Source organism: Scyliorhinus canicula, chromosome 7, assembly GCF_902713615.1.
Source record: "Scyliorhinus canicula chromosome 7, sScyCan1.1, whole genome shotgun sequence".
In the NCBI taxonomy this organism is placed as follows: Eukaryota; Metazoa; Chordata; class Chondrichthyes; order Carcharhiniformes; family Scyliorhinidae; genus Scyliorhinus; species Scyliorhinus canicula.
Genome location: NC_052152.1, coordinates 176,979,328 through 177,004,329, shown reverse-complemented (window position 1 = coordinate 177,004,329; position 25,002 = coordinate 176,979,328). Strand labels below are relative to the sequence as shown.

Here is a 25,002-nt window from a genome sequence, read left to right as displayed (position 1 = left end):
GAAGGGACAGAGGATGGGGGAGGTGTCCAAGTGGGCAGGGTGTGTGAAGGGACAGAGGATGGGGGAGGTGTCCCAGTGGGCAGGGTGCGTGAAGGGACAGAGGATGGGGGAGGTGTCCAAGTGGGCAGGGTGTGTGAAGGGACAGAGGATGGGGGAGGTGTCCCAGTGGGCAGGGTGTGTGAAGGGACAGAGGATTGGGGAGGTGTCCCAGTGGGCAGGGTGTATGAAGGGACAGAGGATGGGGGAGGTGTCCAAGTGGGCAGGGTGTGTGAAGGGACAGAGGATGGGGGAGGTGTCCAAGTGGGCAGGGTGTGTGAAGGGACAGAGGATGGGGAGGTATCCCAGTGGGCAGTGTGTGTGAAGGGACAGAGGATGGGGGAGGTGTCCAAGTGGGCAGGGTGTGTGAAGGGACAGAGGATGGGGGAGGGGGGTGTTTGTCATGCAGGGTTGTCTCACTTGTTGCAGATCCGCCAACCTTGCATTGCGCGATCTCCCGAGTAGCAGATCCGCCAACAAGGTCCAGGGCCCTCTGCTCAAAAGTGGTGAGGGGCCGCAGGATGGGCGAACCCCCTCCCGTCTTGTTCCGCTCATGGGTGTTGTGAGCGGTCTTGTCCTGTTGGGGGAGCGGGCATAGGTAGATCATTACAATACGGCAGGTATCAGCAGTCCGTTCAGATACTGGTACAGTTTGGGGGTCAAGTTGTAATAAGACGATTGCATCTCTCCACGGGGGCCAGAGCGCTGGGTCTGTGACAACTTTGTGAACCACCCTCAACTCACTCTGCCACAATCCCCCCCTCCACCCCCCGTGCCGGGGGGGAGGTGGGTGATTAAGTAAAGGGGGGGGAGGGATGGTTGTGACCCGGGGGCACCCTCTTGGCACTTACCCTGGCAGCCCTGGTGAGGTTGTGCATCTTCTTCCGACACTGGTCAGCTGAACGAGGGGTCTGCCCCACAGCACTGACGGCAGCAGCAACCTCACGGCAGGCCTGGCGCACCGCGCTGGCAGGGTGGCGATGCCCTCTACGCGGGCAGATGATGCCCCTCCTCTGCGCGATGGAATCGAGCAGCATCTCCAGATCAGCCTCCACAAATCGCGGGGCTGCTCTCCTCAGCTCCGACATCTTGGCCTACAGTTTCTGTGCTCGCCCGCGCCTTTTTGCGGCGTCACGTGGGCGTGTTCGTAGCGTCGCCGCGTTCCGGTGTCATCGCGCACGTGATTGACGCGGCCCCGTTCCTAGCCCATTTCCCGGACGTGAATACCTCGGGAAATGGGTCGTGTCGGGCCGTCGCAAAACTCGGCCGTTTTCACGGCCAACTTCGCGATTTTCCGCGGGTGCAGAGAATCGTGCCCATAATGTCTACTGGGACAGTCAATAAATTTAAGGAGGCGTTAGACAGATTTTTAATTAGTAATGGGTTGAAAGGTTATGGGGAATGGGCAGGATGGTGGAATTGAGGCCATGATAAGATCAGCCATGATCGTATTGAATGGTGGAGCAGGCTCGAGATGTTAAATTGCCAACTCCTGCCCCTAGTTCTTAGGTTCTAAGAAAGGGCTATTCTGTCTAATTCCACCTCCAGCTCTTGTCTGTAGCCCTGTAGATTGCAGCACCTCAAGCACAAATCTGGTGTTCTTGATTAATAAAGAGATTTCTTGATTAATAAGGCAATCAGGGGTTATGAGGAGATGGCAGGAGAATGGGGATGAGGAACATGTCAGCCATGATCGAATGGCAGAGCTGACTCAATGGGACAAATATCCTAATTCAGTTCCAATATCTTAAGATCTTAAATGGAGATTATTTAGTTCCCGCACAAGTATTATGAGATGTAGCTCAACTCAGCCAATTCTTCAACAACTGTTATAAAATTGTTGTATGGTTGCGATAAAGGATAAGTGATTATTATAACGAATAAATACAGGCATTGGTATGCAAACATGCTTCTATGTGTTATGGCCAAAAAATACATTTTAAACATTAAATGCATTAGATCAGTGTTCTTCAAACTTATTTTCCGGGGACACATTTTTACCAACCGCCCAACCTTCGGGACCCACACCGGCCGACCTGTGTGACCCACCATTTCCTCTTACCTTGTTTGCTGCTGACAAAAATGGAGGAAATGGTTTTGGGTCCCTTTGGCCTTCGTACACGCTCCTCCAATGGAACCTGTTGGATGAAGCTGAAGCCTTCCCATGTCGGAAAGTATGGAGACTCCATCAGTCCAAAGTTCAGAATTTTTTTCCTGTAAAATTTTATCAAATAAACCCCCCCCCGCCCCACCACCCCGGACCTGTAAAAAAAATAAATAAAATGAGTTAAATAAATGAAAAAATGAATAATACCCCCCCCCAGGAACTTGTAAAAAAAATAAAATGAATAAAGTAAATGAAATAATGAATAAGCCCCTCCCCCCCGGACTTGTAAAAAAAATTAATAAGATAAATGAAAAAAATAAAAATTAAATGAATAAAATAAATGACTAAAAACCACTACAGAACTTAAAACAAAAAGCTGCAACCGTTTTAAAAAATAGCGGCCGCACTGCGCATGCATGCCTGATTATCGGCGCGCATGCACAATGCAGCCAAATTTTTTTAACATGTTAACGGAATGAGCATGCGCGCCGATCATCGTGCGCGCATGCGCAATGCGGGCAATTTTTTTTTTTAACATGTTCGAGGCCGCTTGTAGCCGGCATTGTGAAAAGCCAGCTGCTACGCGGATATTTGCGCGTTCGGGAGTGCCGCGGATAACGGCTCGGCGACCCTCCCGACCCCCACCCGCGACCCACCCGCGGGTCGCGCCCCCGACTTTGAAAAACACTGCATTAGATTAATTTTCTGATGAATATGAATGTAGAGTTTCTTAACTTCTTTTTCAAGGCAGCTGTTGAATATAAATGAGTTGATACTAAAATACTACATAGAAGAAGCGTGTGAGCAGGGGCTAATTTTAAAAGTGCACTGTAGCACTTTAATAGGTGATAATATTAATTAAGGTTCATTTATATAATCAAGTGATGATATCTTGAACAGGTTTGATAGTTTTAAAGATTATGGATGGTATTTTCCATTGGCTGATGTTGGAATCGGGAAATGAGATTGGGTGAAGAATAGGTTTTGACTGCAAAACCATGGCGGGCGCCGATTTGATGCCAAATCGCAATTCTTTGTCACTTTGACAGCAGCGTCAATGCGTTCCGGAACACATGTACAGTAAATACCATTTGCATGTCATTAGCAGGCTTGACCCGGTATTCTCCGGGGCCTCCACGAATCTCCTCCTCCAATGGGCCGTGTTCCCGACGGTGCAGTTCACTTGTGCTTTTAAAAACCGTGAAACCGGCGTCGTGACTGATGAGGAAAAGAGAGAGAATGTGGGAGACAGAGAGGTGCTCTCTCCCTCAGCAGCTATGGCATCTGTTTCCTGATTTTTAAAACCACAAGTGGAACTCGCCGTCGGTAACTCCTCCTGGTGGAGGTGGCGCATCACAGAGGCCCCGGAGAATACCAGGTCAGGCCCGTTAATGATATGCCAATAGCATTTACTGTATGTACAGAGTAGAACATATTTTTGCCGCTATCGAGACACCGGAGCCTGGCATTCTGTCAGGAGCCCAGCACCAGCCACGATTTTCACCTGACCCGCGAATATCCGCCTAATCGTGTTTTATGATGCCAGGATCGCTGGTGGAAAATCTCGCCCAATGTCTTCTGTTTTCCAGATATTTAGTTGCAGGAAATTTCTGTTCAGTTCTAGATGTTGGTGTAGTCATCTGCCAATTTAATGGAGGTGTTGAGAGGGAAAGTAACCAGGTGGAGCTGGGTATTGTCATCACATATATGGAAGCTGATAGTGTGTTTTCAGATAATGTAGATGAGGGGCATTGTGTAGATGAGGAATTGGAGTGGGTACCAGAAGTGATAAAACAGTGTTTCGCCAGTGGGTGATCCACATCAATTATGTGTAGGAGATGCACTTGTGGCTAATAACTAGAAAAGTAGGAAGTCATTTGGTGCCCAAGAAACAGCTACTGTGTGATCAAATTTCCAGGCCCACAACTCCACAAAGGTACCTCACTGATGCCCACGGAAGAACAAGCAAGACAGGTTAGCAGCTCAATATCACAGCTGTGTCTAACCTCAACAATGGCTCTTGAGTGAATCACCCTAGCTGAACAGGGGCATCCTGTTTCTTCCCATTAACAAGTTTAAGTCTGAATGGGACAATGTAACTCAGGCCAGGTTATGGGTGCACACCTCTGACTCCGTGCTGGCAGTTTTACCCTCAGGCTGTTAAACCCTAGATTGCCCATTACATCTTCAATCCCATTTCCGGATCCAATTTCCTAACATCTCCCTATCACAACAAGTTAATAAAGCCAGTTTAAAACTTAAATTTATTAATTTTAATGTTGAACAAGGTTATTTTCTGATGGAAACCATTCTGTTTCTTAATTGTTCCTCAAGGCATCTGATGAATATTAATGAGTTGAAACTAAGATATGAATACGTAGATGAAATATATGGCTTGGGGCTAATTTTAAAACTATACTGATGCATGTAAATAAATGATAATGTTAATTAAAATGCCTTACGTAATAAAGCAATGATATATTTGATAGCTTTTTTAAAAAATGTAGGTCTCTGAATGGCCATTAATCACATCAAGATTCAATGAAATATATAAATATAGATCCACGGAAAAATGAAAAAAAACCTCTTGTAGATATCTTATCAAGATGTTGTTCTGCACATCATATAATTTGTACTGAGTCTACAGGCCAGAAACAGGTCATTCAACAGTTGATCAATGCCACGATTAGTGGCCAACACAAACCTCATTCCACCCCTCTTCTATTCCACTTTCCCTCATGTGTTTATCTAACTTCCCTAAAATGCATTTACATGACGTGCTTCAATTATCCCTTGTGATAGCTTGATCCATATTCTTACAAGTTTTTGGATCAAGAAGTTTTTCCTGAATTACCTTTTGCATTTATTAATGACTATCTTATATTTTTGTGGCCTCTAGTTTTGGTCTTCTCCATAAATTCAGAAAAACTTCTTCATGGCTGCCCTATCAGATCCTTTTATCACTTTAAAAACCTTTAGCGTGTCAATCTTCAGCCTTCTCCTCTGGAGAAAAGAGCTCCAGAATGTCCAACTTATCCTGATAAATACATCCTCTCTGTTTTGATATTATCCTTCTTGTTTCTACATTCTCCAATGCATCCATACTCTTTTTATAATATGGATACTATTACTGTGCACGGTACTCCAAATGTGGTTCTACGCCAGTTTAATGTCTCTTTGCTGCTTTTCAATTCTATTCCTCTAGAAATGTACAATTATGCTTTGTTTGCTTAATTATGGCCTTATTAGCCTGTGATATTCCTTTGCATGATCTATGTATCTATTCTCAACCCTTTGTACCACATTTAGACACTTGTTGGGCTGGATTCTCCGATCGCTCAGCCCCGTATTTCTCGGTGGCGCGCCATTTCCTGACAGTGGGATTCATTACTCCTGCCGCTTGTCAATGGGATTTCACACTGAAGCCAACCCATAATGTCGGGGAACCCACAGGTGGTGTAACGTGAAGGAACTATTGGGATATTAGGAAATTGGGTTCTGAAATGGGATCCAAGATGTATTAGACAAGTTAGGGGTTAAACAGGCAGAGGGAAAAACTGATAGTACAGAGTCAGAGGGATACGTTCACACCTGACCTGAGTTACATCGTCCCATTCAGACTTGAATTCGTTAGTGGGAATACACAGAATGCTCCTTTCACCTGGAGTAATTCACTCAAGTTTTATTGTCATCTGGGATACTCTTGTTTGAACAGCCATTAGCTCATTACAGAGTCTAATGGTCTTTTTGTCCATAAATGGGAGGTCAATTGCATATCAATATCTTGGCTCTGTTCTTTTGTATGAACGGGAGTGGAAAATGAAACAGCCAAGATAATAATGATGGGTACATGTCTGGTCATCCTAGGAGAGAACCTTTGCTTGGGGGGCTGGACGAAACTCAGAGAGAGAGAGAAAGAATCTTGTTTGAACAGTTGAGAGGAAGGATTTTAAAAGCCCCACAGAGAGAAGTCATGCAAAGCTGCATCAGAGATCGGCTTTTGAAAAGAGTTCTGAAGGAACTTCACTCACAGCAGAAAAAATTGCTTCATAAGTGCAAGTATCACCTTTGCCTACCTGTGTAAGTGGAATGAGATCTGTATGTTCTCGTTTGAAGTGCTGTTTAATGCAAACTCGGTTTTGAAGCTTAAGAAACTACATGTAATATGTTATTGGTAGGGTTGAAGTTTAAAAGTTTAAATATTGCTCACCGTTTGTTTTTAATAAATTTTGTTTATAAAATAATCAAGCCCTATTTTTTATGTTATCACTACAGGAATGAATTGATCTTTCCACACCACCTTAAAGCTTCAAAACATTATGGTTCTGGTCCAGTATCTGAGCCCCTGTTGAGAGCTGACCAGCCAACTGTAACAGCAGGGTTGTGCTGCCGGCAGGAACAGGTGAGTCACAACGGCCGGAGAATTCGACTATTATCCTAACAGTGTGTAACTTTCTGATTCTTCCTACAAAAGGCATCGCCCCAAACATATCTGTCTTAGAATTAATTTGCCATAATCCAACCATTTCATAAATTTATTAGTTGATCTACGCCAGCATTTATACTCCATAAGTGCTTACTTCTACCATTTTTTATCTAATGCAACAGCTTACTGTTCTATTTCTTTCCCCCATGTGCTTATCTGACTTCCCATTAAATGTATCAACACTACTTGTCTCAACTGTCCATTCTTCTCAAGTTTGGGTAAAGGTTTATCTCCTGAATTACCTATTACATTTATTAGTGCCGATTCTGTACTATTGGCCCTAGTTTTGATCTCTCCCAAAGTGGAAGTATTTTCTCCATGTTTACCTCACCTCCTCTGATAGGTCACCCCCTTGTCTCTCTCTTTTAGCCCCAGGCTGTTCAGCCTTTTCTCATGAGTATATCCTCTCCGGTTTAGCATCATCCTTGTGAATCCTTTTGGCATCTTCACTAAAGCCTCTAAATCATTTTTATAATATGGAGAGTATAGCTGTGCACAGAACTCTGAGTTTGCTTCACTAAATCCTATGGTCAAAAATATCACCCAAGGCTGTGAACACTTTGGAAAAATCATTTGCCGCCAGTTGGGAAATCCAGCTGGTCGTAACTGATTTCTGTCACAATAACAGGACACAACCAATTTTAACAAATTTAACTGGAGGTCAAAACTACAAATCAATCAATATCCCCCTTTGTCCAGTTTGATTTATCACGGATATTGGAATTCTACTGGAACCAGTTGACTTGTTTACTGGTTGAACTGCATACAAGTGAAATAACTGGCATGTAAAATTAAAAATCTGTTGTGATTCCACTTGTCCAGTTGACTTCAAATGTAACCAGTTGAATCTGACTGGAACTTAGGGGCAGCACGGTAGCACAGTGGTTAGCAGAGTTGCTTCACAGCTCCAGGGTCCCAGGTTCAATTCCAGCTTGGCTCACTGTCTGTGCGGAGTCTGCACGTTCTCCCCGTGTCTGCGTGGGTTTCCTCTGGGTGCTCCGGTTTCCTCCCACAGTCCAAAGATGGGCAGGTTAGGTGGATTTGCTATGGTAAATTGCCCTTAGTGTCCAAAAAGGTTAGGTGCTGTTACTGGGTTACGGCATAGGGTGGAGGTATGGGCATAAGTGGGGTGCTCTTTCCAAGGGCTGGTGCAGACTCGATGGGCCAAATGGCCCCCTTCGGCACTGTAAATTCTATGATTCTATGAACTCGTTGGTTTCTGCTGGAACATGTTGACAGGCAAACTTTAACTACTTGAAATAAAGTGGACCCAGTAGCTGCCATCTGGATTGACTTACATGATTACATGAGTGAGGCAAAAAGGCATTGATGTGTCAGTATACATTTTCACATAAGTTTTCTACCTGTTACAAATACCATAATGGTATTTTTCTCCACTGTTTCAGCCTCAGACAACTGTGGAGAGAGATGGAATCAGCGGCTAGGGAACCGGTATTGTGGCATTCCAATATTTAGTTGGAGGAAATTTCTATTCAGTCAGTACTACAAGTCAGATAGGAAGTGTGACAATTTGGAGACAGTGGAGGTGTCAAGAAGCATGGGGCCAGATTCTCCGATTCTGAAGCTAAGTGTGGAGGATCCATGGTGTTTTATGTGGAAAAGGTCAGCGTCGCCCCCTCGCCGATGCTGCGACTGGTGAGAGGCTAGCAGCTGCACCACGTAAAATGCCCGGCCTCTATGGAATAAACAGCTGGAGAAGTGCCGGGTCCGTGGCTGCGCATGGACCCGCCCTGCGACATAGTGTCCCCCCTGGACACCGACTCGCCACCCCCTACCAGTCCCTCCAGCCCTTGCTGAAGCCACCCCCCCCCAGCCAGCAGCATGACTCCCGCCAGACCGTGGCGGCCCTGGACACAATCTGCAGCTGTCACATTGGGTTCCCGGACAGCTGGGACCACACGTCCCCCACGTCGTCGTGAACGCGAACCATCGGGGGAGGAGCATCGGGAGAGGGCCTTCACATGGTGTCCTGAGGCCGTCCCAACGGCGTACGCCGTGCGCCACAGTGACGCCATTTCAGAGGGGGTGGAGCATGCAAAACCTGCATAAAACAGAACTGCCCCCGATTCCATCGTAAAAAGGGATTCTCTGCCCAATCGCCGATTACGAAATTGGCGTCGGGAAAGGTAGAATTTCGCCCATGTTTCTGATGTGGAGCTGAGTGTAATCAGTGTGCATGTAGCGAAAGGTATTCTGTTGATGAAAAATGAGAGTGGGCCAAGTGGAAATTCTTGGGATTCATCAGAGACAACAACATGATAGTTTGACACCTGGACACTGCCAATTATTTAGCATTTATTATTAATGCAGCAGCTAAATTTATGGCCCTTAATTGAAATTTAGAGATAATTCAACGCCTCTCCCCAAAACAATGGGTTAGCTGCTAATTATCTCAATTATGCTTCAACTGAGACAACCCCCTCAAGAACAGATAGTTGTTATAAAGAAAAAACTAAATAATTGATATCATATGCTCTTTTGTTCATTAAAACTCATAAAATCATTAAAAAAAAATATGTTTGTTTAGATGTTGCATACATTAATTTCCTGATGAATATGCATTCATTCTGTTTTAAATTTCTTCTCAAGGCATACTAATGACTTGATATTAAAATATTTTATTTGTTCATGCGATGTGGGTGTCAAAAGCAATGCCAACCGTTGTGTTACAATCCCCGCAATATGCAATAGCTTTTATAAACAGCTTCAAATTCCCAATGACAGGCTTAAATGAATCATATAACAAGGTTTCAAATTTCAAATGTCTTCGGCAACAAACAAACTAAAATCAACATTGACTAAATTTAACTCAGCAGGCAATTGATACACAAAAACTATAGCAAAGACACCCCTTATTAGCATTTCCAACACACTCAAAAACCCACATGCTTCATTTACATGTTACAGAACATAGAACATAGAATTTACAGTGCAGAAGGAGGCCATTCGGCCCCTCGAGTCTGCACCGGCTCTTGGAAAGAGCAGCCTACTTAGGCCCACGCCGCCACCCTATCCTGGAACCCATTAACCCCACCTAACCTTTTTCTGGACACCAAGGGCAATTTATCAAGGCCAATCCACCTAAATTGCACATCTTTGGACTGTGGGAGGAAGCCGGAACACCCAGAGGAAACCCATGCAAACACGGGGAGAACATGCAGACTCCGCACAGACAGTGACCCAAGCCAGGATTCGAACCTGGGACACTGGAGCTGTGAAGCAACTGTGCTAACCACTGTGCTACCGGGCAGCACGCTCTCCATATAATTGCAGTCTTTACAGGAAGCAGGCCAGTTACTCCCAGCTTCCAGCGGGCTTGCTTCCCCTCATTTTGCTGTAACGTCTTCAACTGCCCTCTCCCTTCATCTTCCTAGAAATCCCATATTGTCTTCCAGCAGCAAGGTTCACTCCAGTGATTGTTTCCCTAGTGATGCCAGGATAAATCTTCCAGATAACTTGCTGTGGGTTCCATCTCTTCAATTAGAGAACATCCCACCCAGAACCTGATAGCCAACAAAGAAATAGCCTTTTACTCTCTGCTGACTGCACCATCTACTCTCCCTGTCTCTCTCTCTCTCTCTCTCTCTGGGACTCTCTCCCTCACTCATTCCAAGGTCTCTGAGGTAGTAATTCAGTCTGATACCAGGCCAACTGTCCTGTCCTTTGTTTTCAGGTGTTAAACTTGGCGCGTGAATTTAGTAGCACTTGATGTGGGCCCCCTGTTCCCATGGCAACCAAGTCACATTGGCGTATTACCAGGCACGACTTGGAGGAGGTCACACGTCCCTGGTTATCAAGACTTAACAGCTTCTGCACAGTAAATTCTATGACTCTATGAGTCAAAACGTAACTATCTTCTAAAGCTTGGCATTCGTAAAAGCTGTCCATCACTAATTGTCCTTTAGATGGTGATGGTGAGCGGCCATCTTGAACCACTGCAGTGTGTGTGTGTGTGTGTGTGTGTGTGGCATAGGTATGCCCACAGTGCATAAAGACATGGAGTTCCAGGATTTTGTCCCAGTGATGATTGAGGAATGCGGATACATTTTTGAGTAATGATAGTGTGTGATTTGAAAGGGAATTTACAGGTGTTGTTTTCCATGTAGCTACTACTCTTGTCCTTCTAGGTGGTTGAGATCACAGGTTTGGAAGGTGCTGTGAAGAACCTGAGTGAGTTGGTACAGTGCATTATGTAGATGGTATGCACTGCTGCTACTGTGCAGTATTGGAGAGAGTGAATTTTTAAGGTGGTGGATGGGGCAATGCTAATCAAAGGGTGGCTTTTTTCCTGGATTGTCAGAGTTTTAGAACCTTTTGGCTCATCAAGTTAATGCTGACTCATTGCAGGCCAAACCAATCAGTCCCATGCACCTGCTCCACCGCCATAATCCTGCAAGTACCCATCCAATTTTTTTTTTTAATCATTCATTGTATCTGCTTCCACCACCCTTATGGGTAACAGGTTCCAAGTCATTACCACTCACTTCATAATAAAGTTCTTCCTCATATGTCTCCTCCACCTCTTGCCCAAAGTCCTATATTAATGTCCTCTCTCGCCCTTATATGGGAGTGTCAAGATAACATGTGAGGAAAACCCAACAAATTGTAATATTCTTCTGTTGTTTTTATTTTAGTCTTTTTACAGTTGTTGGGGTAGTGAGTGATAATTAAAGCAAGGGACAGAGTGACTGTGTGAATCTGAACTGTGGGTTTGATATGATAATGAGCCTAGCAGGACTTCAAACAGATGTTTACACAAGGTAATTTAGACAGAATGGTTACAGTCACAAATAGATTGGAATGGGCTGTAGTGATTCGAAGGAGAAGGTGTGCAAGGTGTGAAAGAAATGTGCATGGGTAAAGTATGAGTAAAGTGAGTTCACTTTTCATATAAATTCCAAAAGCTAAAGTTAAAGAGATGAAATTAATCAATTCTGTATGTTCAAGGCTAAGATGGACGGATGTTTAATCAGTAAAGGAATCAAGAACTGTGGGGATAATGTGGGAAAATGGAGTTGAGGATTATCACATCAGATTAGTCAGGATCTCATTAAATGGTGGAGCAGACTCAATGGGCCGAATGGCCTACTTCTGCTCCTATGTCTTATGGTCTCAGCATTTCTAAAAGTGACTGGGTGAGACAATGGAGAGATCAAAGAAAAAGAAGGGGCGCGATTCTCCCAAAACGGGAGAAATCGTAAAGCTGCCGTAAAACCCGGGCGGGTTTTACGGCAGCGCGCCCCTTCCCGACCGGGGACCGATTCTGGTCCCCGGTCGGGGCTAGCAGCCCGACGCCGTAGGCTCCGGCAAGACGGGCTTAACGAAAATCGTTAAGCCCGCTTGCCGGAGTTAGCGCCGGCTGACGCGTCATATGACGTCAGCCGCGCATGCGCAGTTTGGAAGACTCCAACCCGCGCATGCGCGGGTGACGTCATCGCGTTTTTGCGCGAAACCCGCGCATGCGCGGGCCGGGTTGCCCCTCAGCCGCCCCGCGAATGGATACTGCGGGGCGGCGGAAGGACAAGTAGTGCGCAGGCATCGGGCCCGCTGCCCGCGATCGGTGGGCACCGATCGCGGGCCCATGGCACCCTTGGCACGGCCGTGGTACGGCCGTGCCAATCGGTGCCATGGTTATTAATAGCGAGTTAGTCACGCCGTTTTTATGAACGGCAAGACCAGGTGTGTTTGCCGTTCGTAAAAACGGCGTAAAGGGCTGGGACTTCGGCCCATCTAACAGCTGAGAATCGCTGCCGGCCGTAAAAAAACGGTGGCAGCGATTCGGGTCGGGACTTCGGGGGGGGGGGGGAGAATAGCGGGAGGGCGGCAAAAATGTCGGGAAGGCCCTCCCGCTATTCTCCCACCCGTCGTGGGGGGCGGAGAATTTCGCCCCTAGGTATTTAGGGACATGTTGAAACCTATGAAGGGAGCTGTTTTTAGATTTCATTGGCAGTAAACTCCCAAAAGCAGTGCAAAATAAACCAAATTTGAAAATAGAACTGCTGGGAAACCCCATAAGGCAGCCCAAGAGATGATTAAAGGCACCGTGTTGTAAAAATTACTGGATTTATATTGATCTTAAGTCTATAAGGTCTTGCTGCACAGGTACGGGGAAGGTTATCTCTGAATGTAGTTAAATTAAAAGTTTTTAGGACTCTTTTAAAGTAGTGGTACTGTGTGAAGTGATTGCTGTGTTAAAGAGTTATTTTATTTTATTGTTTACTCCACTTTCTTAATAAACATTTAACTTACTGTAAAATCTCTCCTCATACTGTACAAATTGCAAACACAAAAGTTTCAAGTTTTCCTTCTGGGATTTGAACAGTGCATCGTTTACCACCAGGAATGTTTGATAGAACCACACAATTCCCATACTTCAGAATGAGGCCATTCAGCCCATCAAGTCTGCACCGGCTCTCTGAAAGAGCACCTTTCCTAGGCCCACTCCCCCACCCTGTCCCCATAACCCCACCTAACCTGCACATCCTTGGACACAAAGGGGCAATTTAACGTGGCCAATCCACCTAACTTGCACATCTTTAGATCCCTTAACAGAAGCACATAATCTTAAAAATCAGTGCTAGGAGTCTTGCCGAGGACCAAAAGGAATTAAATTACCTCACATGAGTGATTAAGGTTGATGAACGCGTCTGCCATATCCAGTAATTGCACACCAATCTCAAATAGTGCTCAATGCACCATTATCTCACACTCACCCATCAACAATCCCTAGCTATCAGGACTCATACCTAAAATTCATATGCTCCACACAATTAGCAACTTCAAGCTCCATACCCACATCTCACAAAATGCACAACAATTATATGTGACAGGCTCATTACCCAAACAAGCTGCAGCACACTTGCTCTCCTGCAAATTCAGATTCCAGGAGGGAGCAGCAAAGAACCAGCAGCTGTCAGGCACATGTCCTCAGCAACTTGAAAGAGATGGTGCTCCATCGTATCATAGTGGCTGTCATTTAGACCATTGCAACCAGCAGTGCTGAAGCCATCCAGGCCGATACTATATTCCCGCCTACTGCACCTTTCCAAATCCAACATCACTCGCGGCCTACAATCTGGCATGAAGTACAAATTGCAGATGGTGTCTCTTGTTTTCTACCCAACCCAACTTCCATCACTAAAATCCTCCCCTTGCGCATTTATGCTTTCAGAATTCTAAATCCTGCTGCCTCTCCAGCCATTACTGTCTGGCAGTAAAGAGAGAAAAAGAGCATTCATCGGAGAAAGAAGAATATGATTCTCGCAGCCACCAGCCCAGATACTAGCACAGCACAAATAGTATAGAGGCAGGATTGGCACAAGTGGGCTGCAGTTAGGCCAGGAGAAAAAGGTAGTACCTGTGCCAGAGGGCAACATCGCAGACCAGTTCGTCTGTAGAGATAATCAATGGGTGGACACACATGGATGTTTGGTGCTTTGACAGACCTGTCAGAGAGCATTGAATCACTGTAAAGAAGTAAAGAGTCTGGCTCCAACCTGGCATCGGGTTTCACTCCATGAGAATGCTTGTGGACCCAGCCCTGGCAGTATCTGATGGTCAATGGATCAACTTCCATGCAGTGTCCAATAGAGGATTAGACAGAAACTGCCCAAGTCTGAGTGCTGCAAAGGAATGGAGATGTGGGCAAATGCGGAGCCACTGTGATCTGGGGATCTTCTTCAGGGGACCGAGAATCTGATAGGACGCTCCTGAACAGCTTGTCCAGAGTGTTGATCCTCAGAGTGTTGATCCTCAGAGTGTTGAAAGCATGCAGGGCTTTCAACACCAATATAAGGCATATAATATGGAATAGGGGAGGTGGTGGCATAGTGTTATTGTCACTGGACTAGTAATCCAGAGACCTAGGATAATGCACCCAGGTTTGAATCCCACCATGGCAGATGGTGAAATATGAATTGAAGAAAACAAATCTGGAACTAAAGGTCTATTGATGACCATAAATCCATTGTTAATTGTTGGAAAAATTCTTCTAGACTAAAACTAAAAACCTATCACTAATAATCTCCATGGAAGGCAATCTGCCTCCTTAACTGGTCTGGCCTACATGTGGCTGTAGATCCACAGCAATGTGGTTGACTCGTATATGCCCTCTCAAAAGCAATTGCAGATGGGCAATAAATGCTGACCCAGGCAGCAACCCGCACATCCCATGCAAGAATTTAAAAATGTACTGGGAAATCTTTGATGTGCCTCCAGTTTCCACCCAGATGATTCAATCATGTATAACTTTAGTATAACGATAACCAAGATGACACCAGTTTTCCTTGCCCTATGTGTGAGACTGTAGGTCCTTCTGAAGTAGCTGGCAGACTCCTGCGACCACCTGCTGGTGAATCTTGGTGAGCTCAGACATTGCTATCGGCTGTGTTAAGAGAGAACCACTGACTGAAAACCCAAGGACCAGAATTTTACCCTCTGCTCACCACCCCACTGGCAGGTTTTCAAGTGGGGGTGGGGGGGGGGGGGGGGGGGGGGGGGGGAGCGTGTAATTGTATGGAGGGGATTCCCTCCAGGTTCCCATCCTGTCTGACCTCACAGCAATTTTACGCTGGGGAAAGAGTCTTGGAAGGAAAGCCTGGTCTGGAGGGTGTTAGCTATGTGAAGAGGCTGAATAGACTCGGACTGTTTTCATTAGAAAGACGGAGGTTGAGGGGTGACCTGATAGAGGTCTACAAGATTATGAGGTGCATGGATAGAGTGGAAGGGCAGGCACTCTTTCCCAGGGTGAAGGGTCAGTCACCAGGGGGCATAGGTTTAAGGTCCGTGGGGCAAAGTTTAGGGGAGGTGTGCAAGGCAGGTTTTTTACGCAGAGCGTGTTGAGTGCCTGGAACGCATTGCCAGGGAAGGTTGTGGAAGCAGATACATTAACGGCGTTCAAAAGGCATCTTGACAAACACATGGATAGGATGGATACAGTTGGATACGACACAAGGTTGTGCTGAGGGTTTTGGCAAAGGTTGGTATCATGACCAGTACAGGCCTGGAGGGCTGAAGGCCTGTTCCTGTGCTGTATTGTTCTTTGTTCTTTGTTGTTCTCTTTGTTCTTACCCTAATTGACCCCCATATGGGCCTTCTCCTGTCCAGCCTCAATTTTTAGGCTGGTGGGCAGTCTCAGAGCAGGGGATCCCAAAATGAAGAGAGTTATATCTCAAGCAGGGAGCAAAATAGCTGGGACAAGGCTGCGGGGGGGGGGGGGGGGGGGGGGGGGGGGGTGGGGGGGCTCCGACCAGGCTTTCTGACTGGGCCACCCACCCCATAAGGCCTGGTGACCTCTGAATCTCTATCCTCAGCCCCTCCTTCCCGAGGCCTAACCCCCAAGACTGATCATCCGGCCTCACCTACCTCCCCGCTCAGATCCCTGACACTTTGGGCTGGATTCTCCACCGGCGGGATTCTCCATTTCGCTGGAAGCGCACTCACACCCATGGAGTTCCTGACGGCATGGGGTGCCCGCAATGGAAAACCTCATTGGCCGGCTGCCGGGATGGAGAATCCTGTTGCCAGCGGGGAGGGCAGTGCCGCAGCAGACATCAGGTGCAGCGGGATGGAGGATCCCGCTCTTTATCTTTTCCTCCGGTTGTAGGGATTAGGCACAGGAAGCTTTGTGCAGTGCCTCTTCCGGCCTCTGAAGCATTGTTCCTGGAAGAATGGGTGAGCTAACGGTCAGTGTGATTGACCAGCAGCTCTCAAAGATGGGGGCATCTTCCTGAGTGGGGAGGAGGATGTCCAGCCTTATGCCAATCAACGCTTGTTAGAATGTAAGATGGCAGCATGGCTATAGGTGTTGGTGGTCATGTGTTGCCCGCCAACTCTTCAGATGGTGGGGCAGAGCCTCCGCTATCCTAATAATTCAGGGCATGTGTCGGGTCTTCTTTGGAGAATGCTCCTCCTCAGCTCCTTCTGTGCAGAGCTCCCCTCTATGCAGCCTCCGCTCAATTTTTCTGTCATGTTGCAGGTCAGAGACATTGAAACTGCAGCCCCTATAACTATAAAGCACCCTACGTGTGGACACGTCACCAAATCCTGTGCCTCACTCTGAGGATGCAACACTGCCTGCCAAATCCAGCAACTCACCAGAACACCTCCAAAAGGACTTGTACAAATTTTCCAGTAGCAGAAGTAAATCAAAAACACTTCACCTGAAAGCTGGGTGGCTGTTCCTTTAAATAGTGTGAATGTGAGTTCCAACATGTTCAGCTGAGAGTGCTCAGAGGAAGTGTTCAGTCGATTTGTGGAGTCCAAGTTTCAAAAACGTGCATCGAATCAGCCAGAGTAATTGTTTAATATCATGTTGACATTGAGGGCTTCTGGTACATATATGGCACACACAGCCACTAACCCTCGTCCCGTCAAGGGGCATAATGTGGCCCGTGTTGGAACTGGCCACATGAGTGCCATAAATTTGGGGATTGTGTAGTGTTGGCACCAGCACTGCGAGGAGTCAGGGTCTTAACTCACATTGTAAAGGTTTAAATTCAAACAACAGTTCATAGAGTGCCATCTGCTGGTAACACCTCATCAGTATTATCCATCTGAAATACAGGCATCCAAAAGTACTTCTGTACATAAAACATCTTTTGCCCATGGGTCAGTATTCTTGATGCAGCATTATGCTTTTGCAGCAGCCATTTCCTTAAACTTCCCTCAGCAGGACACAGGGGAGTGTTAGAAATGCATGAAGTCATTGGATTGTTTCAAATGATTACATCAATAGCTTAAACAATGGGGGATACAATTTTCTCTTGTGGTTTTGTGTAGATGTATTCATACAAAATTCCTTTTCGAGCTACTTTAAAACAGTTTATATCTTTTGTTTTAAATAGCCAGATTAATTAATCGTCGACTCGTTCAGACGATGTGGGTGATGGCAAAGCAGGCATGTCTTGCCCATTCTAATGGATCTTGAGAACGAGGAGGTAAGCTGTGTTCTTAATCCACTTTATTCCATGTTAGGTTGGGTGTTCCAGGACTTTGATGTAACAGTGAAGCAATAGAATAGAATAGAATAGAAAGAACAGAATAGAATAAAATAGCATATAATAGACTAGAATAGAATAGAATAGAATAGTGATATATTTCTAAGCCAGGAGGTTATGGCTTGGAGGGATACTTGGAGGCTGTCGTGTTCCCACTGCTGTTCTTCAAAATGGCAGACGCCATGGTTTTGGAAAGTGCTGTCAAAGGAACCTTGGAGAATTGCAGCATATTGATAGTACACACTACAGCCACCCTCCCTGTAGAGGGAGTGAATGTTGAAGGTGCTGCTTGTAGTGCCACTCAAGTGAGCTGTTCAATCCTGGATGGTGTGAGCTTCTTGAGTGTTGTCAGAGCTTCACTCATCCAGGCAAGTAGAGAATGTTCCATCTCACACCTGACAATTGTGCCTTTTAGAGTGTGGAAAGTCTTTAGGGAGACAGTAAGTGAGTTACTCACCACGGAATACCCAGTTTCTGGTCAATGGTGCACACTTGCAACCCCTCCAGATGTTAATGCTGGGGATTCAGTGATGATAATACCATTTAAATTTCATAAGGGGAGACGGGTAAACTCCCTCTTGCTGCTGATGGTCATTACTGTCATTTGGAATGCATGAATGTTACATGTTACTTATCAGTCTGAAACTGAATGTTGTCCAGATCGTGTTGCATGTGGGCAAGGACTCCTTTATTGTCAGAAGCATTGCTGGTGGAACTGTACACTGTAATTATCAGATAATTCCGACTTCTGACCTTATGGAGGAGGGAAGGTCGTAGATGATGTAGCTGAAGATAGTTCGGCCGGGACACGCCCTGGGGAAGTCATGCAGCAATGTCCTGATGCTGAGCCAATTGTGTTCCAACAACCACAGCCATATTACTTTGTGCGAGACATAATTCCGGCCAGTGGACAGGTTTCCCGCTGATTCCCATTATTTTCAACTTTACAAGGATTTCTTGATGCCAGATTACATCATGCTGCTGAGACATCAAGAGCAATCACTCAGGGGATTCAGCTATTTTGTCCCAGGCTGTAATATGATCTGGAGCCGAGTGGTCCTTGTAGAATCCAAACTGAACATTGACGAGTAGGTTAATGGTGACAGTTCTGTCAATAACACTTCCCATCAATTTTCTGTGTTTTGTGGACTGAACAACTTTCTGCATTGTTGTGTACATGCCAGTGTTGTAGCTGTACCAGATAATATCCACTGCTGTACTAACAGTAGGCTAGAGGCACGCTAGTCAATAGTTGAGTTTTAGCCAGGGCCACTACTCTTTGCTGTATCCAATGCACTGGGCCATTTCTTGAGATGACGTTGATGTTCCGGGCTCTGCCATCATTGACGATGGGGATGTTCATGGATCATATTCTACTTTGCCCCACTAGTTAGCTAATTGTCCATCATCATTCACGACTGGATGTGGCAGGACTGCAGAGCTTTGATTGGATCTGTTGGTTGTCAGATGTTAATCACATGGAGCTTCCTCTGTTTGGCCTGCAGGTAATTCTGTGCTGTAGCTTCGTCAAAAAAGCACCTCACTTTTGCATACGGCTGGTGTTGTTCCTGGTTGGCACTCAGCGTACATGAATGGCTATAGTGCATCAGCAGTAGGAGAATTACATAATCTGTAACCTCATGGCCTTACATACACATCCTTCTACCATTGCCATAAACCCTGGTTCAATGAGAATGTCAGAGTGCCAGCAAGGAACAACACCAACCACATTTCCATCACCAACAAACCATGGCAGCAATGTGTACCATTTACAAGATACACTTCAGGAATTCACCAAGCCTCCTTAGACAGCAGCCGGAATTCTCAGACCATTGGGATTCTCTTTTCCTGCTGGCAGTGCACCCAACACACGTGAGTTTTCCAGTGGCGCGGGGTAGCTTCGATAGAGAATCTCATTGACAAGCGACGGGAAGAGAGATTTCCACCAACAGTGAATGGCGCGCCGCTGAGAAACACGCGGCTGGGGGGACCGGAGAATCTTGCCCCACACCTTCCAAGCCCATGACCGCTACATCTAGAAGGGCAAAATTAGCAGACACGTGGGAACACCACCACCTTGGAAGTTACCCTCCAAGTCACTCATCGTCCTGACTTGGAAATATATCACCCTTCCTTTGTTATCATTGAGTCAAAATCATAGATCTCCCTCCCTCACAGCACTGTGGTTGTACCTACATCACATGGACTGCAGCTGTTCAAGAAGGCAGCTCACCACCACCTTGTCAAGGGATTAGGGATGGGTAATAAATGTTGGCCTGGCCAGTAATGTCCATATCCCTGAAATTGTTTTTTTTTTAATCTACAAAAGGTAAATTAGTGATGATGAGGTCAAGTAGATTTGTTCTTCATGCTGTTTCTTATCACCTGCACAGAATCATCCTGACAGTTAACTCTTTTAGACTCGGTCAGCTTGGTTAATCGTAGTACTACCAAGCCACTCTTGACGATGGCTATTGAAGTGTCCTGCCCAGCGTACACGCAGTGGCCTCTACCCAGAATACACTTGGTGGTCTTGCTACCCTCAATATTCCTGCAGTATTTTGAATTTCGACCCCGGAGCTCTGTACAGACCTAACACAAGCACTGCTCTGCCCTGCCGTGGACTCTCCTGACAGCTCTCTCCAGCAGATCTTCTGCCTATTTGCTTCTCTGTCTGTCTCTCAATTGTAATAACATGATTCATCTTCACAGTCCTCATTGCCTTGCTTGCTGGCAGTTAGAAAATGGAAGAAGCTCTCCTCTGTGATTTGGTGCCAAAGGCACGTACATACAGGGCACTTGATGTCAAGTATACATGCAGAGTGCGTGACCTGCTCAGTGCTGCCATATATGGCCAGAAGACTGCATACAGCCTTATTTCATTCTCAGTTAAAAGGCGTTAGTGATGCCATTCTCAATTTAAATGCCGGTAGCAACCTGCATTTTGAAAACATTGCTTTAAAGGACATGAGTGGAGCAGACGGACCTTTATGAGTAGATCCATGGTTGCCGTTACTGATCCTAATTTTTTATTCCAGATTTATTTAATTAACCGTGTTCAAATTTCCCAGTTGCCGTGATGGAATTTGAACTCATGTCTCCAAATCATTATTTTAGAATACTTGTCCGGCAACATAAACCAATGCTGTACGGTACATTAAACAGCACAAATGGGGGTTTTATACCATAATGTTGGCGAGTACAATGTCAGAGGAAATTCTGTGGTATAGATTATGAGCGCAATCCCAGCATAGAGCTTTGCACAATGAGAATACAGATCGGGGCGCGATTCTCCGCAAATCCGGCGTGCCATGAAGGCTGGCGTGAAACTGGCCGTGTTTCACGCCAGCCTCGGAGCTCCGTCCCGGGACCCGATTCTCCCCCCCGGGCTGGGCTAGTATCGGGGCCGGGGGAATCACGGCGACGCAGAGTTAGCGAATGTCGCTAACTCCGCCCGCCAAGAGTCACGGCGGCTGACGCGCACGATGACGTCAGCCGCGCATGCGCGGGTTGGACAGCTCCAACCTGCGCATGCGCGGATGACGTCAACACGCAGACGCGTCAAACCCGCACATGCGCGGGCCGCCATGCCCCTCAGCCGCCCCGCGGACTGATCCTGCGGGGCGGCGGAAGAACAAATAGTGCGCGGGTATCGGACCCGCTGCCCGCGATCGGTGCCCACCGATCGCAGGCCCGTGCCAATCAGTACCATGGTTGTCCGGGACGGGCACGTTGCGGCCATTTTCACGAACGCTGAAAGCAGGTGTGATCGCGGCCGGAAACAACGTGGTATTCGGCCCATCGGCCTGGGGAGAATCGCTGTTCTCCGTAAAAAACGGCGAGCAGCGATTCGTGTCGGGGGGGCGGCCGGAGGGGGGGAGAATAGCGAGAAACCGTGAAAATTGTCGGGAAGGCCCTCCCGCTATTCTCCCGTCGTGGGCAGCGGAGAATCGCGCCCTGGTGTTTGAAAGCAAAAGTCCAACTGGTGAACACATGGACAATCATGTAGGCCACAATTCAGGTGCATTAATTTCTCCGGCCAAGTTTCCAGTGTACAGGCCCATCATAGGAAGGTCTCTGCTGAGCACTCTGAATTGTCAGATATTTGCCTCTTCCACATAGAACGGCGCAAATCCCTTGAGTATGCATAGGAATGTAAACACCAGTTATACATTTTTTTTCCTGTATATGTCATTAATATTCCTTCTTTGGCAGTTTTGTTAATCACAAAATATAAACATCGAGAGCCAAGTGTTGTTTTCAACTTTATTGCTAATTAGTGATGTGAGATTTGAGTTTTTTTTAACAATTTACATTTGTTTTAAAGCCATTTAATGAGAACTTAATAACTATTGGGCTGGAATCTAACAGAAAAATTGCAGCCTGTTAATGATGCTTCCCATTACTAGTATATAAATTAGCAAACAAATTCATTGGATTAAGTTTATGTTGTAAATTGTGAATCTCCAAAACTTGCTCGTTGATTTACTTCACATTCATTTCCTTCACAGAAATTAGATTTTTGATAAATGTTAATTTGCTCGTTGAATTCACTATAGAGAGTAATGGGTTGGGACAGGACATCATAAGTACCTTTTTAATGATATGATAATTATTAACTCAACGCCAACCTCCTGCTCTGATCCAGAAAGACAGTAAGTTAAACTGTTTGATCTCATTCCTGTATGTCATCAATTGTTGTTAGAGATTTTTTAATTTAAATATTTATACCATTTCCTTCATTCTTTCCATACCTTTGGCCCCAATGATAACTCCAAGTTGTCTTCAGAATAGACAATGTGATATTAGGGGAGAAATCCGGAAGACCTTTCAGCCCGTCATCTGTGGCATTTTAATGTAGCTACTTGGTTAGATTAGAAATTTAGGGTTTGACGTGGAACAGACCCTAATGTTCCACGTGTTAACAGACCATTATGATGCATTCATAACTTAATTAAGTAAAGGGCCAATGGAAAGAGAGAATTTGAATGAGCTACGAGGTTGAACCAAGAGAGAATGAATATCTGAATGGAGTCAGGATAATTAGGATGATGCATTGAATGAAGCACTTCAAGATGCACTGAAAAATCAGAGAAATGTTTTTCCCCAGCAAAAAATAATGAAATTTGCTGCTGCAAAACGAAAGCGTGACTGGAGGTGATTGAGGAGCTGATCATTGGGAGCATTGTAGCACACTTTTGGCTTCAGTGCAGAAGCACTTTAATACCTAGATCGACCAGAAAAGATGAGTACATTTGCACATTCATCTACATCCTGTTGTGTTCATTATGCAGGCAGGGTGTGCTTTAGGTCTGCTCCACCCACATCACTCCTCATACCCACTTACCTGGCAAGCACACCCATCCCTAATTACATTCCTCACATCCCCATTTTTCAATCCACCACTGCCACTATCCCTGGTCCTGAATCAATTGAATTGATTTCAAGTGAGTGAAATACAATCATCTTCCTAATGAGATGTTGCAACATACTTACCATGTCAGCATTAATTCAAAACTTTGCATTCCCCCAGGACTTTCATATGTATGGCACGGATCTATGGACGTCACGGATGATGAATCCACAGAGAAGCTGATTCCTTCTGAGGATCCACCATCACAGCACTCCTGTTCATCAGACAGAAGTACAGATACTTCACCTAGACAGATAGTTGGGTTTTTACATGGTGACTCATTCATCATATGTGAGCGATAACGGAAGGTGGTGACAGGGATAGCTGTGGAGAGTGACAAAGGGCCTAGCCAACTCCAAGCTCAGATGAGCACAGATGGCCATCCTTGAAAAGGATAATCATTACAGAGTGACATAAAATCTGTGGGTGGAAGCTGCCATTGTGGAGACTGTGTGTTAGAGGGCTGGACAGTAAGCGTGATTGCCTTTGGGGTTGCCGAACACACGTGAGGTACACGTGAACCTCCACTTTTGAGGTAATTAATTTGACGGCCCTGCCATTCACCACATATGGCAAGGGCCCAGATAGGGACACAATCCATCTGGCTAAACATAGTGGCCCCGAGGCAAAGTTTTGAACTAAGACTGCGTCCTTTATCCGGAATGATCTATTGCCCCTTTGTGTCACCCGTTGATGTATTTGGGATGCCTGATGTGCCTCCACCCACTCTTCAAGTTAGGAAATACCAAATCTGATTGAGATCTGAGGCAATGGCCCATCAGTGACTTGGCAGGCATGATCCCCACGATGGTGTGGGGGTTCATGTTGTATGTTAACAGAAAATTAGCACACTGATGGCGCAGCGGTCGGTCTGATTGTTTCCACATGGCATTTTCAAGGACATGATCAAACAGCCTCGTTGCGCCCAACTCAGGAACTCAATGTATTCATAGTATACCCTAACTACCCTAACTTCACCTAAAACTGGGATACTGTTACTGGAATAACTAGTCAGTTTCACATCAGTTTTGCATGAGATATTTTGACTTACGGACTGCTTGTGCTAGCTCTCCTCAATAATAGATTTAAAACTAATCCAGGAACCTGATGTTCCTCAAGTGTTCATTTGATAAATATGGAAACAGAAATTGATGTTACAGACCAGGAAGATCATTCAGTCAGAGAGCAGGAAATACAGTCCATAGAAGATGAGAGCAATGGGGCTGAAGAAATAATTCCAGCACCAGCAGTAGAAATGAAAGTTGGAGATTTGCAACTTTCTTGGATCATTGATACAGCTGCAGTGAAGATTGTGAAGGAGAGTAAGTACAAGGAGCCCTGAGTCAAAATTTCTCATGCAAAACTGGTGTGACTAGTTATTCCGACAACAGTATTCCAGTTTTGGGGGAATTAGGGTGTAATATGATAATGCATCCTATTGGAACCCATTGATAGTGATTGGAGGGAACAAAATCTCCCTTATGTGAAAAAAATCGGCTTAAGAAGATACAATTAAACTTGGCTGGCCTGTGCACAACATGCCACCATCAGCGCCCTTATTAGCGTGGCAGCTGCACATCATGCTGAAAGTGACCCAAAGTGGTCATTATTTTCAGGACCTTCCATAGCGCCAACAACCTTGGCACTATCGAGCCCAATTCTGTGGCCATATTCTCAACACAGAAGTTACAACTTTGAAATGCAGCGATATTTTCACAAGGTGGCACTGTTTAGTAACAAAATCATATATATGTTGACTGGATAGATGCCTATTGCTGTATTCAATTCTCTCAAGTTTAGCATAGCCCAAACTGATGAAGTGTAACACAGATAGGACTTCCTCCATCTTGGAGTTGCATTATTCTTTGCTACTTTGAAACAAATTGGATCAAATATCAGTTTATGAAGGCCAAGACTAGTATAAACATAAACTAGAACTTAA

General features: G+C 45.7%; 1 long non-coding RNA gene across 1 annotated transcript in view; it reads left to right on the top strand.

The window, feature by feature from the left end:
* The first annotated feature begins 2,811 nt into the window (after nucleotides 1–2,811).
* The window catches only part of LOC119969578, a 104,586-nt gene continuing 82,395 nt past the window's right edge, over nucleotides 2,812–25,002 (top strand). Inside the window, exons 1-3 of the long non-coding RNA XR_005461419.1 lie at nucleotides 2,812–2,988; nucleotides 6,419–6,545; nucleotides 17,495–17,587. This is a non-coding gene — a long non-coding RNA (uncharacterized LOC119969578). The remainder of the gene's footprint in view (nucleotides 2,989–6,418; nucleotides 6,546–17,494; nucleotides 17,588–25,002) is intronic.